Here is a 17,223-nt window from a genome sequence, read left to right on the forward strand (position 1 = left end):
TAAACCCTAACCCTAACCCTAACCCTAACCCTAAACCCTAACCCTAACCCTAACCCTAACCCCCTAACCCTACCCCTAACCCTAACCCAACCCTAACCAACCCTAACCCTAACCCTAACCCTAACCCTAACCCTACCCTAACCCTAACCCTAACCCTAACCCTAACCCTAACCCTAACCCTAACCCTAACCCTAACCCTACCCTAACCCTAACCTAACCCTAACCCTAACCCTAACCCTAACCCTAACCAGGTAACCCTAACCCTAACCCTAACCCTAACCCTAACCCTAACCCTAACCCTAACCTAACCCGAACCCTAACCCTAACCCTAACCCTAACCTCCTAACCCTAACCCTAACCCTAACCCTAACCCTAACCCTACCCTAACCAAAACCCTAACCCTCACCCTAACCCAACCTAACCCTAAACCCCTACCCTAACCCTAACCCCTAACCCTAACCCTAAACCCTAACCCTAACCCTAACCCTAACCCTAACCCTACATCCCTAACCCTAACCCTAACCCTGAACCCGATACACGAACCTCCTAACCCGAACCCTAACCCTAACCCTAACCCTATACCCTAACCCAACCTAACCCTAACCCTAACCAATACCCTAACCCTAACCCTAACCCTAACCCTAACCTATGGGCACTGCAAATTCTGGCCCAAACAATGCCCTTTCCACAGATGACATTCTCACCCACCCAACACAAACAAGAGACTCAACTCCTCTAGGGTGCCAGGATACTTACAATCAACACATACTGTGGCACAAAAAGGAAAAAACTCCCATGGCTGGCCCTGAAAAAAATGAATGCACAATGCTGAAAAGGACAGGGAGCTGACAAAAATAGGTGGGAGACACTGCTCCAGAAAGTACCTACACAAAGGACCTCCTCAGGCTCCATAACCACAGATATGGAAGATTCACCTACTAAATACTCCTCTCCTTCTCCTCCTCCTCCTCCTCCTCCTCCTCCTCCTCCTCCTCCTCCTCCTCCTCCACTACAATCTGTGCATCTGGGCCACATGTCAAATAAAAAATTTTAGAAAATCCAAACGCACAGGTCATACACACATATGTATTTTCTTTCAAAAGAAACAACATTGCTTCCCATGGACCTTTACATACAGTAAAACAGGAGGACAAGGAAAAAAAAAACACATGCATGCAAGAAAACCATATCTACAAATGGTCTTGCCTCCTCTCCTACAGGGGACAGACACAGGAACTCCTATCAGACCAACACCATGGACACATATAGCACACCACATGGGGACACACAAGACGCTTCAGTCCACAAGCAACTAGCTGCACACACTCTCAACAAACCACTACCTAAACCTTCTGCTCTGAGGCATCCAACAAGGGACACGTACCTTCTTTCATTTCACTTAAGAAAGGAATGGCAATGCTTCAGCAGGTCAACATTGCACACGTACAAATCAATACACACATACACAGAATTGGACTCACTGAGAAACAACACTACATGACACAGCCTTTCCCAGAAAAACGCAAAACACATCCTCATGGGCTCAGCTTTCACACTTTCTGTTCATCACTCGGTAATATCCTGGCAGGCTTATCATCATACTCAACTCCCCTAAAACGGTACACTACCATCTAAGCAAACATGCCTACTCTCTGCACCATGATATCACTCCAACAAACTCTCATCATTCTGTACCATGCCACCTTCTTACCTCTTGATGGCATAAACACAGCCACACAAAGACACTCTGGTTCACCTCACAGGGACAGCAACCTTCCATGGATGGCCAAACATGGACTTTCACGTTCAATAAATGACCTGACCTGAAACAAAGAAGCAACATACATTTGAACAGCAGCCTTCACCACAAACAGTGAGAAGGAACCCAAAGCACACAACACACACCGTTCCAGGGCGAGGGGGAAGGGAGCCTCACATGCCTGCACAACACCCAACACAGGGCTGTCATGCTCACAACCACCTCCACAAGTCCACGACGGATCACTCAAACAGCTGGCCACAGGACTCCTGTGCAAAGAGTGCAGCCAGGGGGACGACCCTGAAAATGGCACATGACCAATGATCACACGAGCCGCTTACCAACACATCCCCTCCATAGCTGCTCATCTTCACCACACCCACCATGTCATGAGAACCCCACACATACTCACACAAACACATCAACCTTACAGCTCCCACCTACGACCATTAAAAACACACACGTACAAGACTCAAAACAAGTCTATGCAATTAGCAATGCCGATTCAACTACCTCTCACATCCATCTTTCTTTCTCTGCCCCCTACCCTCCCTCCCTCCCTCACTCCCTCACTCCCTCCCTCTCCCCCCCCCCAACCTCCCGCCTACACTCTCTACAAATCACTGGAAGAAATGTCCACAGTGCTTCCATGAGCATCTAAAAAAATAATTGCGAGGGAGGGAGGACAATCCATGGAGTTCTCAGACACAGAGACAAGCACACCCCAACCCTCAAAAAGAGTGGGGGAAATCACTCCCAAGGGATACCCCCAAGGGCTCAAATACTGATGCTGACATAGATGCTTACCATGGACACACATCCTCCATCCATGCTCCTCAACGAGCAAAACATCATGGGACTAGGTCCCTACTGAAAACACAACACACATCAACTCAAAACATCTCAAAGGATGACCAACCTCTCATAGCACATACACAAACACCTTGAAACAAAAACACGCCAACCTCAAAACCCATCCCCTCAGCCACTCTCCTCTCCAAGGGATCTTCCCTTCTCTCGCATGCTTTCCCTCACTTCAACAGCACAGAAGTGGTCACAGACCTTTCCAACAATCATGTCCAACTTCCAAAACGCATGCAGACACTCCTTGCTCTGGTCCATCACCACACAAAAGCTTCTGCCAACTCCTACACAAACAAAACACAAACAGCTTCATGCCCATCACCTTACCAACTCCATGGCCTCTTGCATCCTTTTCTTTGCCTGGGATGACAAAAATACACACAAACACAAACTCTACAAACCTGAAACCACACCTACACTCCCACCTCCAATCCACAACCCCATCACCTACGAATCGCTCAGCTGCACACTCCTTTTCGGGGATGATCCTCAGCCTTCAACATGCCAGGACAAAGATCCATGAAAAGACTGGGGGACACTCCAACCCATGCCACTGACCTTCCTCCCACATCAAAACCTATTGCACCAAGAATACTGCAACAACTGCACCCACCTGGCCGCTTCCATCAAAGGAAACAACCATCAGGGCCATTGGCCTTCCCTCAACCGTCTAACACTAAGGATTGTTGGAAGCAGAGGGAGGGAGGGAGGGAGGGAGGGAGGGAGGGAGGGAGGGAGGGAGGGAAAAACAGAGAAAAAAAGAAAACCTAAGGCTGATAGACCTTTTAGGACATGATCATCACACACTCTTACAATTCTACTGCATTAAGGACACTTGGACATGCACAATGGAGGACGAATGGGAACACTCACACCTACCACACAATATCGTGTGGGGATCAGGAATACCATTGCACAAGAACACTCCACCGACTGATGACCTACATGCTCCAAGACACACCAACAACATATACGCGTCCAAAAACACCTCTCCCTCAGGAAACAATAGCATGACACTCCAAAAACACCACCACGTGCACAAAGAAGCACACAAAAGAAATACATGCACCCACTCCCACAGCAAAGGGTCCACAAAATCACAAAACAACTTACTCCGCAAACAACTGCTAGGTAGGTGGCCCAGGAAGGAACGCACAAGGACAGAGTGCTGAGGGATGACAAATGGTTTCCATCAGCCGCACACCAGGAGGCTCAGCCTCAGTGGCTACAAGAAACAGTGAGGGCAGTCAGCGACTTTTAAAGGACTTTGGGCGGGATTTTCACAGGCAGGAATTTTTAGAGGCGGAGATTTCTTATGGACTACCCGGAGGGGAAACAATCCAAAGTGCTCACCGAAAATCAGCACTGGGCTTCAGCAAAGACAATGTCCACAGTGAAATAACCTAAAAAGCCAATCCCAGGGAGAATGGGGAGCAACTCGATGGCTCCATCAAACCTAAGAAAAACTATCCATGAACCTTTGGGACAATCTGGGACTCTCAGGGCCTCCCTTTCCTCAGCTACAGAGTGACCCACTGGCATCCCTACACCCAACCTGGACTCTGAGCGGACACGGCCTCTCAAGCTCACAAGGAACACAGCACATCACCTGCCACCCAGGTTCAGCAGGTGGGACACACGCCTCCTCACTTCTAACCGGGTCTCATCTACAAAAACAGTCGTATGTCAGCTGTCCCACGGCACTCGCCCTTCTCCATCTGAGCTCACACAGCAGTGAACTCCTGAGGTCACCCCATCCCCGCATGGACTGGAGGCTGCCCTTCACAGTCCCTGGGACACACAAACCACCTGTCCTGGCAGCACACAGCACAACCTTTGCCTTCCTTACAATAATAAACACCCAACAGTCTTACCTTGCTTTTCTCCTCCTGCAGGTCCCTGCAATCATAGATCACAGGCACGCACAACACTCAGCCACATCTCCAAGCCCACACACACCTTGGGGCAGCGGACAGGCTCTGTCCGAAACAACAACAGAAGCGAGGGCTCGATACATTGCACACATGTATCACACACACTGCACACACACCTCCAGGAAAACAAGGGCCCAGAGGACACCAGGCTCCCTGAGCACACACAAACCCTAGCCCTGCCTACCCATTTCAACCTCCCTATTAGCATGCAAACATCAACACCTTCCAGGCACAAAGCACAATTGACTGCCCTTTCAACATCCCCAACCAAGTTTCCATACCTGGGGGCCTTGACAATCCTCCACCGGAAACAACTCAACAATGGCTCATCCACTGCTCCATAGTGCTATTTCCCTAGGGGGAACCCCAGCGCTTGTATAGGAAGAAGAAAGACTTTGCACGCACACTTCTATGCCAAATCTCTAAACCACTCTCTACCTGAATTTCCCCTTTCGGTTTTGCCCTTGGAAACGACTGCCTTATGCTGACATGGAGACGATAGTGGCTGCACAACAAACCCACATGCAACACATATTAGGGGACTCCTTTCCTTCCACCAGAATAGGAAACATTTACCATGGAAAATGCAGTCAAGAAACTTACATCTTCACACACCAGCTGTCTGTCTCCCTTACCTCATCAAACATGCACAAACTTTCCACTGCCTGCCATAGGGCTCCTTGCCTCACGTGTGCACTAACAACTTCGAGAATCTTCTCAGCTCAGGAACTACCTCCAATTTGCCTCAGGAAGACAGTTCCCAACTCCTTTGGGACAGCACCTCCTCTCACCTCCACCCCCACATCACCTCTGCCCTCATAACAAAAAGAAACACCTCTTGGCCATTGCTTGAGAGTTCAGGGATGCATGACAATGAAAGCTTCATCAACCAACAAACACAAACCACACACTAACAATCTTACTGCAAAACCTATCTCATAAGACAATTCTGCTAGGAATGCATACACGGAATAAGGAAAACGCACAACCACAACAAAACCAGGAAAAGATCTCAAGCATATGCACAAGGAACAGTGAGGAAAAGGGGGGTTCTAGGAAAAATGACTATGAAGGTCACAGCGCAGGAACCTGAGCCAAAGTGTCAGCACATTGAAGGAAGAAAATTAATTCTGCGCTGCCAAGCAAGGTCCACAGATCCTGGGGTTGGGCCAATGGAGCCCCACTGACAGGGACTAGGGGCATTTTTTGAGGCAGCTGTTCAGTGAGGGCAGGGAAGCATGAGCTATGGGAGTTCCCGCCGCAAGGGTCTTCACGGTTTCCAGGAAGGAGTCTATGTCGTTATCTGTCTGGTAGCTGACCTCTTAGGAATTCCAAGAACAGCCCAGTCTCTGCCTCACCATCTGCCTTGTGGAGGCATGCATCAGTTCCTGGACCCCCTTTCGACCCAACACTGACCTCTTGCGGATCTCAACAACAGCAATGAGCCTCCACAAGAGCATATTCATGCCCCAAACACAAACCTTCTTTCTGCACCACAAAGTTTAGCTTTGTCCTAACAAACCTCCTTCCTTCCTTCCTTCCTTCCTTCCTTCCTTCCTTCCTTCCTTCCCAGTACAACCATGAACATCCCTTTCAAATACCCACAGGCACTGCCTCCTTCCAAATCCTGGCAACTAGTCTCAATGAATTGAGAGCCCAATGCTAGCCTTGCTCTCTCCAAACAAATGAACAGCCTCTCCAGAGGCAATACCCAGAACACACATTGACATGCCATCTACTTTCCCCACGACACAGGGCTCAGGAGGGACTGTGACTGGGAGGCCCGCCACAAAAGCCTGCGAGTTAGCAAACAGACAGAAAACACAGAAACCTAGGAATATAGACATGGGAAAATCTCATGCCATCGTATCTTCAGGATTTGGATGGGGAATCCCCTGACCCAGCAGTGCTGCTCCTTCAATAAAGGTCTCCACTGACACCTCCAGGGATAACATTCAGCTTTTCTGCTGTTATGCCCAGATTTCAAGATCCCCAATAGACCATACCAGGGAGCCAGCCGTGTACGATGCAAAAGCAAAGTGTCTTTATTCGAACTAGTTCGGCTCCCCAACCACACTCACCGACGCAACGGCAAGCCAAGTGGCAGAGAGAGAGAACTCTATGTGAAGAGAGGTTTCATATGGGGGGTTGGAGTAAGGGGAGGAGAAAGGACTGTGGGCCCTGCCGATTGGCCAGGCGCAAGTTGGTGTCTTGTCACCCATTACACAGGATGTGGTACTTCCCTTGATTGTCATTGGTTAGTTTAAAGAAGTCCTGGGTGTGGCTAGCAGAGGCTTGGGCTTCCGGGAAGAAGCCTTGCCGAGCACATGGCCAAGGTAATATGGAGGTCGTAGCCCTTACCCTGGAGCAGGATGGAGGGCGTAGTCCTCACCCTTTCATCCGCCATGATGACACAACAAAAATACCAGGAAACATGATGTCGGGAATGGCAGGGGGGGTAGAGGGGGAAGAGAGAGAGAGAGAGAGAGAGAGAGAGAGAGAGAGAGAGAGAGAGAGAGTTCTCCAAAATGGTGGTTTCCAAAGTTGTTTTCTGCATGCATTGACAACAGGAGACATCAATGGATTACTTGAAATCCATGGCTGATAGATGGGGGAGTAGGGACAAAGCAAAGCAGATAAAACCTCTGGGGTTCATTGGACAAAAAAGAAAAACTATGGAGCTGGGTACAGGGCACTTCAAATTCACCCATTCACAAAACCACAACAATACAGGCAGTTCTGCTCCGAGCCAGGGTGACTGAGCTGCACCCTGAGGGGAACAGAAAAATGGAACTCCAAAGGGACAAGGACATTTCACAACTAGCTCATCTCATACACAAAAGAACAAAAGCCTGCATCTACATGCAAATGGATCTTTGTCACGGAAGAGATTGCCTGAGGACATGATGAAACACTAGAAACTCATTTGTAGTTCAAGGTTTGGCTTTTGACACCATCCTGACAGGTGACTTCTGCTCTCTTCCGTTGCTGAGGCCACCACGCAGCACTTCCCTGAATGACTCAAAAAACCTGGGAACGGTTCATATTACACATCCAGGACTCACGATGCCACAAACATCCCATCTGCTTTCTCCTGCAACAAAAATGTTCAACACAATTCCATGCCATCAGCGAGTCCAACTTAGCACTCAATCCTAGGGTTCAAACCACATGAGGGTGGGGGGGCATGGGGAATTCCAGCATTTCCAATGGCAGCGAGCAATTCATTGCGCTGTTAAAAAACCATTGAAAACTGTAAAGAATTTTTGTGAGTTTATTTGAGCCAAACTGTGGACATATGCTGGGAAGCAGAACTTCAACGAATTGAGAATGGCAGGGTTACATCTGTATTTATACATGAAAGTCATAGGTGACAGATTTAAGGAGGTGGGATTAAACAAAGCTGGGGGGGAACCCCTGTGATAGGATAAAAAGTAAAATGATGGACACATACTTAGGTGGGTGCAGGAACAATTACCATGATAAATGAAAGAATCCATGGCATCTGTCCTGGGCCCAGCACACCTGGCTGTGCCCTAGGGGCTCCAGATACAGGGAAGTCACAAGTTAACCAGACATTTCAAGGGTAGGTTATCATAGATGCAAAAAGACAGATAGGCTTAGTTAAGGTAAAGGTTGACCTTATCAGTGAAGATATCAGCTTAGGATGTAACTACCCACCATAACTGCTTTTACTTAAGGTTTAATTTCATACCATCCTTTGTGGTTACTTTAGGTCTCCGAGTCTGCAAAACTGCCATGCAGGCCTCTCCTGAGCTTGTCAGGTCAGCATGTGGCCCCTTTTGTCCACAAAACTGTCGACATATGCCGGAAAGCAGAACCTCAACAAATTGAGATAGTGCTCCGAAGAATGGAGGAGTTAACAATTGTATTTATACATTGCGATCAAAGGAGGGACATAGGTTAGTTACATGAAATTCATTGGTGATAGATTAAGGAGGAGGGATAAAGCAAAGTGGGGAAACCCCTGGCATTGGATAAAAAGTAAAATGATGGACACATACTTAGGTGGGTGCAGGAACAATTATCATGATGATGAAGGAATTTGTGGTAACTGTCCTGGGACCCAACACACCTGGTTGTGCCCCAGGGTTTCCAGATACAGGGAAATCACAAGTTAACCAGACATTTCAAGGGTAGGTTATCATAGATGCAAAAAGACAAATAGGCTCAGTTAAGGTAAAGGTTGACCTTGTCGGTGGAGATACTGGCCTAGGACGTAACCGCCCACCATAACTGCTTTTAGTTGAAGTTTAATTTCAGACCATCCTTTGTGGTTACTTCAGGTCTCTGAGTCTGCAATACTGCCATTCAGGCCTCCCCTGAGATTGTCAGTTCAGCATGTAGCCCCCTTTCATCCACAGCGTAAAGCTTACATCCACCACCCAACCCATCAAAGGTACTCAACCAACATGCTCAAACACCTGGGGAGGCGTGGACTCACAAAGTCAAGCCTGCACAGACACAGGAGCACAGCGGGCGAGGGGGGGCAGGGTACCGACCCGCCCTCCTCACATGGACGACGGACCTCACCCCCCAACGCCATGCATCCTTCCAGGAAAACACCTTCACATGCTTCACCTGGGAATCCCATCCTTTTCTCAAAGACTCACACAAGAAGCCTTTGCCACCTCATACATCACACAATTGCATGGCCCAGCGACAAACCAACCCTCCACAAAACCGGCTCCTCACAGCAATGGGGACTGCTGGCCTCAGTTCCAACACACTTGGCTGGGGGGAGCAAAAAAATACACAATGGACAGGGGGACCATGTGTTTCAGGGAACATGACAAATGGGAAGACACCTTTTTCCTTAGCACCACCTGAGCTGGCATGCGGTCACACTCAAGCAGCAATTTCAGGGGGGATGCAGACAGGATTAAGCATTTGGGAGAATTGGGGTCCATGGAAAAAAGACATGGGCACACACTGGGAGAAGGGACATTGCCACAACACAACCAAGCCAGGGGGCTCACACACATCTCCATAACACAAGGGAACACTAACACTCGCATTTGCATGACACAAACAAAATGCAAATAGCCAGCAGAGGTCAATATTTACAAAATAAAGACAAGGAAGACCTGCATTCAGGTGGAAAGGAAGAAAGCCCAGAGGGAAGCAGGGGGGACAACCTCAGGAGGCCCATGGGAAGGTCAACCTTGGAACCCAGGACTTACTAGGGCAGTGATGGCGAACCTATTACACGTGTGTCAGAGGTGACACGTGAACTCACTTTTTTGGTTCGTTTTGCTTTGTTAAATGGCATTAAATAGATAAAATAAATATCAAAATAGAAGTCTTTCTTTTACTATCGTGGAAAATATAAAAAAAATTTCTATATGTGACACGGCACCAGAGTTAAGTTAGGGTTTTTCAAAATGCTGGCACGCAGAGCTCAAAAGGTTCGCCATCACTGCACTTGAGGAACCAACTCCAAGGGGAATATGGACCCAAGAGACGGAATAGCAGCCACCAGGATCTGCACCCTTCACAGGACACACAAAAAAAGGAACCCACTGGGACCCTTCTCACTCTCCCTACCTGGCAGTCTGCACTTCTTCTTCAACGCACCTCCACACTGGCTACAACACTTTCTGCCCGGAAATTCATTCGGCCCTTCTGGCCGACAAAAAAAAAGGCTGCCAGGACATAAAGGACGGACCCATGGGATCTCGCCTTTCAGAAACCCGCTACAAAGGGCCACCTCGGCCCTCACTTCCCACTCAGGACCCTCACATCCTGCAGGGATGATGACAAGCATATCTCTCCAACACACACACACACACACACACACACACACACACACACACACACACACACATTCCTCCTCACCTAGGTCTTGGCTCCACCTGCTGGACAAGCAGCGACAGGCATTTCCAAATGCAATCCTCTCACCAAAAAAAAACAGACACACACATGGGCTCCCACACAGCTTCCTGGGAGGAACTTGACAACACGACGATGCTCTCCTCCCTCCATCCTTCCATTCCAAGGAACATCTTTTCATTCTGAATACCTGTGCTTTTAGAAAAAATCTTCTTTCTGGAGCATCATAGTCGCACAAGGAGTGCAAGAAAAAAATAGCATACAAACCTTTCACTTTCAACAAAGATCACTTCACTTTCCTCAGCTGATTTCACACACAGTGATTTTGGCATTTGAACTTCAAGAGATTCACAACATTCAGAAACCACAAAGCACTGCTTGATGCTGATCACATTCACTTTTACGATAAGGAAAATAACACAACAATCCTACTTCATTGCATGGCCACTTCAACAGGAATGCCACGTGCTCAAAACAGGTGCAAGAATACATGTTTATTTCCGCTTAGGGTGGATGGAAGTTGTTTCAAATTGACATCTTTCACAGGAAATACGAGCACTAGCCCATGCTGCTCGCTGCATCAGCTTCACAGATAGACCTGCTACAACCAACACTCTCTGCTTTCTTTCAAAAGAGCACAAAATCAGCAGCTTTGACATGGTCAGAAAGTCGCCTCACAGGGAACCTCAGTGCACCCGTCTCCAGGTTGCCCCTTGGCAAGGCTGCAGGGGGTGCACAACCCACAGCAAAAATAGTAACTTCAGGGAATTCGCTCTCATGAAGGATTCTCTCTCAGCACGGATAGTTCTCTCTCTCTCTCTCTCTCTCTCTCTCTCTCTCTCTCTCTCTCTCTCTCTTTCTTCCTTTCTAGAATTAAAAAAAAAAATAGCTTTTTACCAAAATAAAAACATTGTTTCTGCAACAAGCCATTCAGCAGAATCTGTTTCTTGGGGTACTAACACGTTTCCATTACAAAAAATCACTGCGTCTACCTCCACCCAAAACAATGACAGCCTCCCCGGCACTGACTGCACCCAAAGTGGCCGTCTCCATGGTATGGACAGACTCAACATGGACAGCCTTGCCTCCCCACTACTAAATGGCTAACTGTGTAAACAATGGCAGCCTCCAGGTCAATAACTGCCTGCTTCTTCACTCATGGCCATCCCCAAAGAAATGGCTGCCTCAATCAGAGCGGCCTCTAACTCACTGAGGGCATCAACAATGGTTGCCTCTCAATGACCATCGCAGGAATACCATGTTCTCGCCATACCCCAAAGACTCCAACGACAGACTGGAGGTTCCACAATCGCAGCCTCCTGGGGAATGACTCACTGCCTCACCATGCCCGCCTGCAGAGGACCAGCTCACATCCTCAATGTACCGGCTCACCAGGCCAGTGCAGCGCTCTCGAAGGCCTCCCTCTGCAAGCCTGGGCCAGAAACAGGTCACAACTCTACACATGTCACTTCAGTCTATTCAGCAACGGAATCATGGCCGCCCTGGACAGCCTTTACGATTTTCCAGGGTTTCGTTTTTCCGGGTTTTTTTCCAGAGACATTTTATGGGACCTGAAATTTCAGCACCAAGGACAGAGGCACAATGTGTTTTCCTGCAATGGCCACAGGAGAACAGCACAGGATCACTTGGCGGGGTGGGTGGGATACCTCACAGGCAGCGTCCTTTACGTTGGCTCCTCCAAGATGCTCTCTTCTCAGTCCAAACACAAGAAAAACTCTGGGAAATTGTGGAGAACAAAATGCCACATTTCTACATCAGCGCCTCCTCATGCACAATAACACAAGTAAGCACAGAGGGGAATCCTAACCTTTGGGTCCCTCCCTGGAATGGAACGGACCCTGGGTACAACATTGACAGGCTTTATGCTATTCACAAACACATCTCAGGTTTTCTTTCTAGAAATTATAAAATTCAGGCACTGACCCCCTTTTTTTTGGGGGGGGGGCGTTAATCCTCACACAAGGATATTTTCTTCTTTCATATTTCAGAAATGGTGGAAGGGCAGGATGAAGCACAGGAAACACACATAGAAACATCCACCGCAGGGAAAGACATCCAGGATTGCTTGCCCCCTCCTGGACTCACAGAGGATCAAACCCGAATACCACAAACATGCCCTTCACTGCCAATCACACACGGGAACCTTCCAGAAAAAACAATACACTCTAACCAATCACCATGCCAACACGGACACATTCCTGCTTCCCACCTTACTAAATTCATTGCTGGGACAAACAGCCACAACACCTAGGCTCTCCTTCCACAGAGACTGGAAGAGGGGACCGTGCAGCTCAGGACAATCACAGGGAAATGCTGTGCCCCACAATGCTGCTCTTCAGCCTGCACAACATGCCCCTGAAAGGTGGACCCACACCAAAGGCTCACAGATGTCCACCGTGCCTCTCAAATTGGGAAAAACTCATGCTGGTTCCCATATATCTGTCACCGACTGTTTGTGCGAATCCCAAAACCACTTATTTTAAGGAGACAGCTTCCTCAACATACACAATCAATGGATGCTTTGGAATCATTTACTAAAACTTCTATGCTGTTCCGTCGTTTGCATAAAATTCATGCTAAAAGCACTTAGAGATTTTGAATAAAAAACGTTTTAGGAGATGCTCAACCGGGGTGATCTTTTGGAAAACTGCAGCACACTTGCCACGTTACACAATTTCTAAAAATAACACAAGAACGAATAGTACATGAACAGCTAGGGGTGTTCCACAGGCTCCTGTGGCCAGCCTTAACACCTAAACCTGAAGCCTTGAGGATCACATTCCCGTCCTAACACCAGCTATTGCCATGGACATACCTTAGGAAGGAAGGGGGGAGAAATACAGCTTCATTCTTACCGTAAACAACACTTTCACAGCAACATGCAAACTGCAAAACCTGTGCTCCTCTACATTCACATCTTTCCTGCGGTCAATACAACTTTCACATCCACAAGCTCAGTCTGGACTATTGGCAAACTTCAAAGCTTAAAATACCCACACGTTTTCACCCTTTCATCTTCAATGACTTCACAAAAAAAAAAAAATGACTTCACAATGGGGATGAGTCAGCAAAACCCCACAAACACCCAGACTGCACCTGGGATCACAGGCCCAATACGAGTCACGGGGACATAGGGTGGCACCTAAAACATGTCATTTTTAGCACCACCTTCACTCAACCTGCCCAATGGGACACACAAAACGCCTCAGTACACATCACACAAGACACACGGATGGGGTGGCTGTGGCTCCCGCCTCACAAACAAAAGTCACACCAACAAACGGGACCCAAGCCTCAGCGGCCACACCTGGGACACCACCACTCCTCCAGGACACTCTGGCACCTCCCGCATCACACCTGGGGGGGAGGGGAGGACTCTCCTCACATCCTGCAAGCGCACAGAGCCTCACTCTCAGCCTCCCACACAGCCAGCGCTATAACCGTTGAGCCATCAGGGCCATGGACCTTGCTGGCAGCCACATACCCAGGAGGGGATGCACAGGAGGCAGCTCATGCATCTTTCCCTCTCATCCATGTTGAGGACTCTCTAGCCCTCTTCCTTCCTCTATGGGAAAAACCAACACAATATGCTTTTTACAAAAGCTGCAACTTCCAACCTCTCTCCACCATCTTCTTCAAAGGCTGCAACAGGGAAAAGGACAAAGAGAGATACGCACATCAGTGCATACAGGAGATCTCAGTGTTTTCAACAACTCAATGACAAACAACTCACAAAATGAAAAACACAACAACATCGAAACACCAGCCAAAAGCACACTCTGGCCACCACAAACCAAGCATGGAGGTCCAACAGGAGGACGAGGGCATGACATGAGCGTGGGTCCTGTCAGGCTACACATTCACAGGCACATGGAAAAACCTGGAACAGGGGGAAACATGGCACACTTGCCATTTTCACTCTCACACGGCTTCACTCAGCAATTTCAGGACCATTCCTTGGCAGTTCAAAGGGAAGCTTCACTGGGACATTCAAGAAACACCTTCTGCCTCTGCCGTGATGCTCACCTGCCACCTAAGGCCATGGGACCGTCACCAAAAAACACAAACACATTGCACCCCTGCTCTCCAGGGCAGCCATCATGCCATCCCTGCATGGAATCAACTTAAGCCTCTGGGGCTGCACCACTGCCCTCCCAGGACTCACAACGGATTCCTCGCACACTGCTGTGATCACATGGCCTGGAACGTGACAACTTGCTGTCTGTTTCACTACACGGTGCTGAGGACTTCTTAAAGCAGGCTGATGCTCGACCATTCACAAACACCCGCTATTGCTTCTCTTCACTTTTACAAAGGTCCATTTCACACCGTTCCCAGCCTCCCGGACTATAAATACACATGTTCTTATGCGCCTCTTGCCACCACTTGCTAGAGGCCTCTGCATATCCTAAAGGGGACCTTTAGATGCAGAAACCCGTGCTTATTCATACATGAACTTTCTCAAGCCAGCACACTTCCAAAGCCAAACTCAGCAACTGTGTGTGAAATAAACTGATGAAGCACAACACTTCCTTCACAATCAGAACATGGGTTCGTCCTACATCTTCTTCTTTTTTTCACTCTGTTTTGGAAATAGATGACACAAAAAATGGGTACAATAACAACACTGGGTTGTTCCAGCTCTAAAACAGTCATTCAGAATGGGCGTACGCCCCTTGGAATTGAAATATGGGCAACAGCATGACACTATTAGGAAAATTCCTCATCAGGAACCTCGACGAAAACTCTTGTGTCTCTGTTGGTCTGTGCTGCTGAGATAAATACACGTGCAAACACCTGGGCCTGCTTCCAAACCAGGGGGAGCCAAGTCCAAATGGAGGACCAAGCTTTGCGTACCTCATGGTCTCTCATACACTTCCCTCTCACCCAGGATCCCATGGCACTCACTGGGCACTGACACAACAACAGCACCTTTGGAGGCTTGTGCAACAAACAGGGGATCCATTCACCTGCTCTTAAACACAAACATCTCCTCCTTTCAACAATGTCCCCTGAAAAACCTGATCACCCTCTCCACTCTTTTGGGGACTTCAGCATTCCCCACAACTCTCTTACACCTGATCCCAGCACTCCCAATTCTTCGGACCAGTTGCTTCGGGGTGAGGGTGGAAGGGGTTTCTTTTGACATGGCAAAGGAAATTGCATCAAGTGTGATGTGGAACACTCATATGCAGAGTCCTTGAAAAAACGATGGCATTGCCATATCAACAATGGGAACCTCTTTCCCTACACTTATTGAGGACTTGGGGTGGGGGGGGACCTGAAACTCTCAGAACCAACCATTCAGCCACAGCTTCACACTCGCCTTTTTCCACATTGAACCAATCCTGACACAGCACCTCGGGAACAGGTGAAATCTGCCCCTTGGAATATTCTTTTCTGCGGGTCTCAGCTGACTAGGGAGGAGCCAGCCCTGACTCATGGAGCTGATGACACACAGGCAGGGGCCCCCTGTGCACGGTGGGAGCTGGGCTCTCTCACCCAGGTCAGGAGGGGCACCCCCCCCCAGCCTCGTTGGAAGACCACACATTTCCAAGTGGCTCAGCACCTCTGCTGACTATCTCTCAGGGGGTGAACAAAAGCTTTGCACAATCAAGTCCTCATTCACATGACAAATGCTGCTGCCGCCCGGCCCCAAACCTCCACATACAGGATCTGCTTGGAATCATCATGTCTTCATTTCTTCAATACATCTTTTCCAGCTCACAGTCATTAGCCTTCATCTTCATGCACAGCTTTTTCTACCATCTCTTTCCATTTACAATAAGAGGAATCTCACTTCCTTTGCAAGGAAATGGAAAATTCTACAGGATGGGAACCTCAGCTCATTGTGTGGATGTGTGGACACAGGTTTGCATGTGACATAGTAGGAACATTCAGGAAACACAATTCTCGCTATAACTAACAAAGAAAAGGGATGGGTGGGTGGTTGCACTAAAATCGGATACCTTTTGGGGGGAGAATAGGAGGAGAATCGACACTTTACAGTTTTACTTTGAATTTGTTATGGATCTAACACAGGCAGGGAGAGGGACAGGGAGAGGGAGAGAAAGAGAAACGTGCATGTGACAGACGAAAAATCAATCACCTCATAGGCGTGCCCTTACCAGGAATCAAGGGGACTTCTTGCTTCATGCCTCAACACTCAATCATTGACCCTTACTCGCTGACCTGTGTGCTGCTATTTGCATGACCTCTTTACTACAAACACAATGTGGCTCTGGCTCAGTACATGACATGCTACGGTGATGACAAGCTTTACATTGCTGGTGTTTTAAGGTTGCTTTCAGTGTCAAGCCTGGCCTGTTTCCATCAGCACAGCAACTGGCAGGTGTTGTATCACTACAAGTCTGCCGCAAGCCGTTCCATCCTTGCTGCTTCACACAGTCGCTGCGGGGAAGAAACATCTGCACAGCAGATGTTCCAAGGGACCTGGCGTCTAGGGCATACTGTTTTGGATAGGTTTGCTCCCCTTCTTAGCGCTATGTGTTCTGACCACGGCCACCTTCCTGGGAAAGGTAGTTTCCCCAGCTGGATGTTTCCCTACAATTAGGGATGAATGGGACTACAGAAGGGAATCAAATCACTACAACCACCTCATGTGACAGAAATAAACTATGCCACTTAAGAGGAACTCAGACGAAGACTATTACCAATGCACTTAGGACTTGCTAGGCCCACATCCTCAGGGGTCTACCCACCAGAGAAACTACCAAAGCCTATACCCCTAAAAACTGCCAACACAGGGCAGTCCCAAGAAAGACCACCAAT

Source organism: Myotis myotis, unplaced genomic scaffold (genome assembly GCF_014108235.1).
Source record: "Myotis myotis isolate mMyoMyo1 unplaced genomic scaffold, mMyoMyo1.p scaffold_m19_p_8, whole genome shotgun sequence".
Lineage (NCBI taxonomy): Eukaryota > Metazoa > Chordata > Mammalia > Chiroptera > Vespertilionidae > Myotis > Myotis myotis.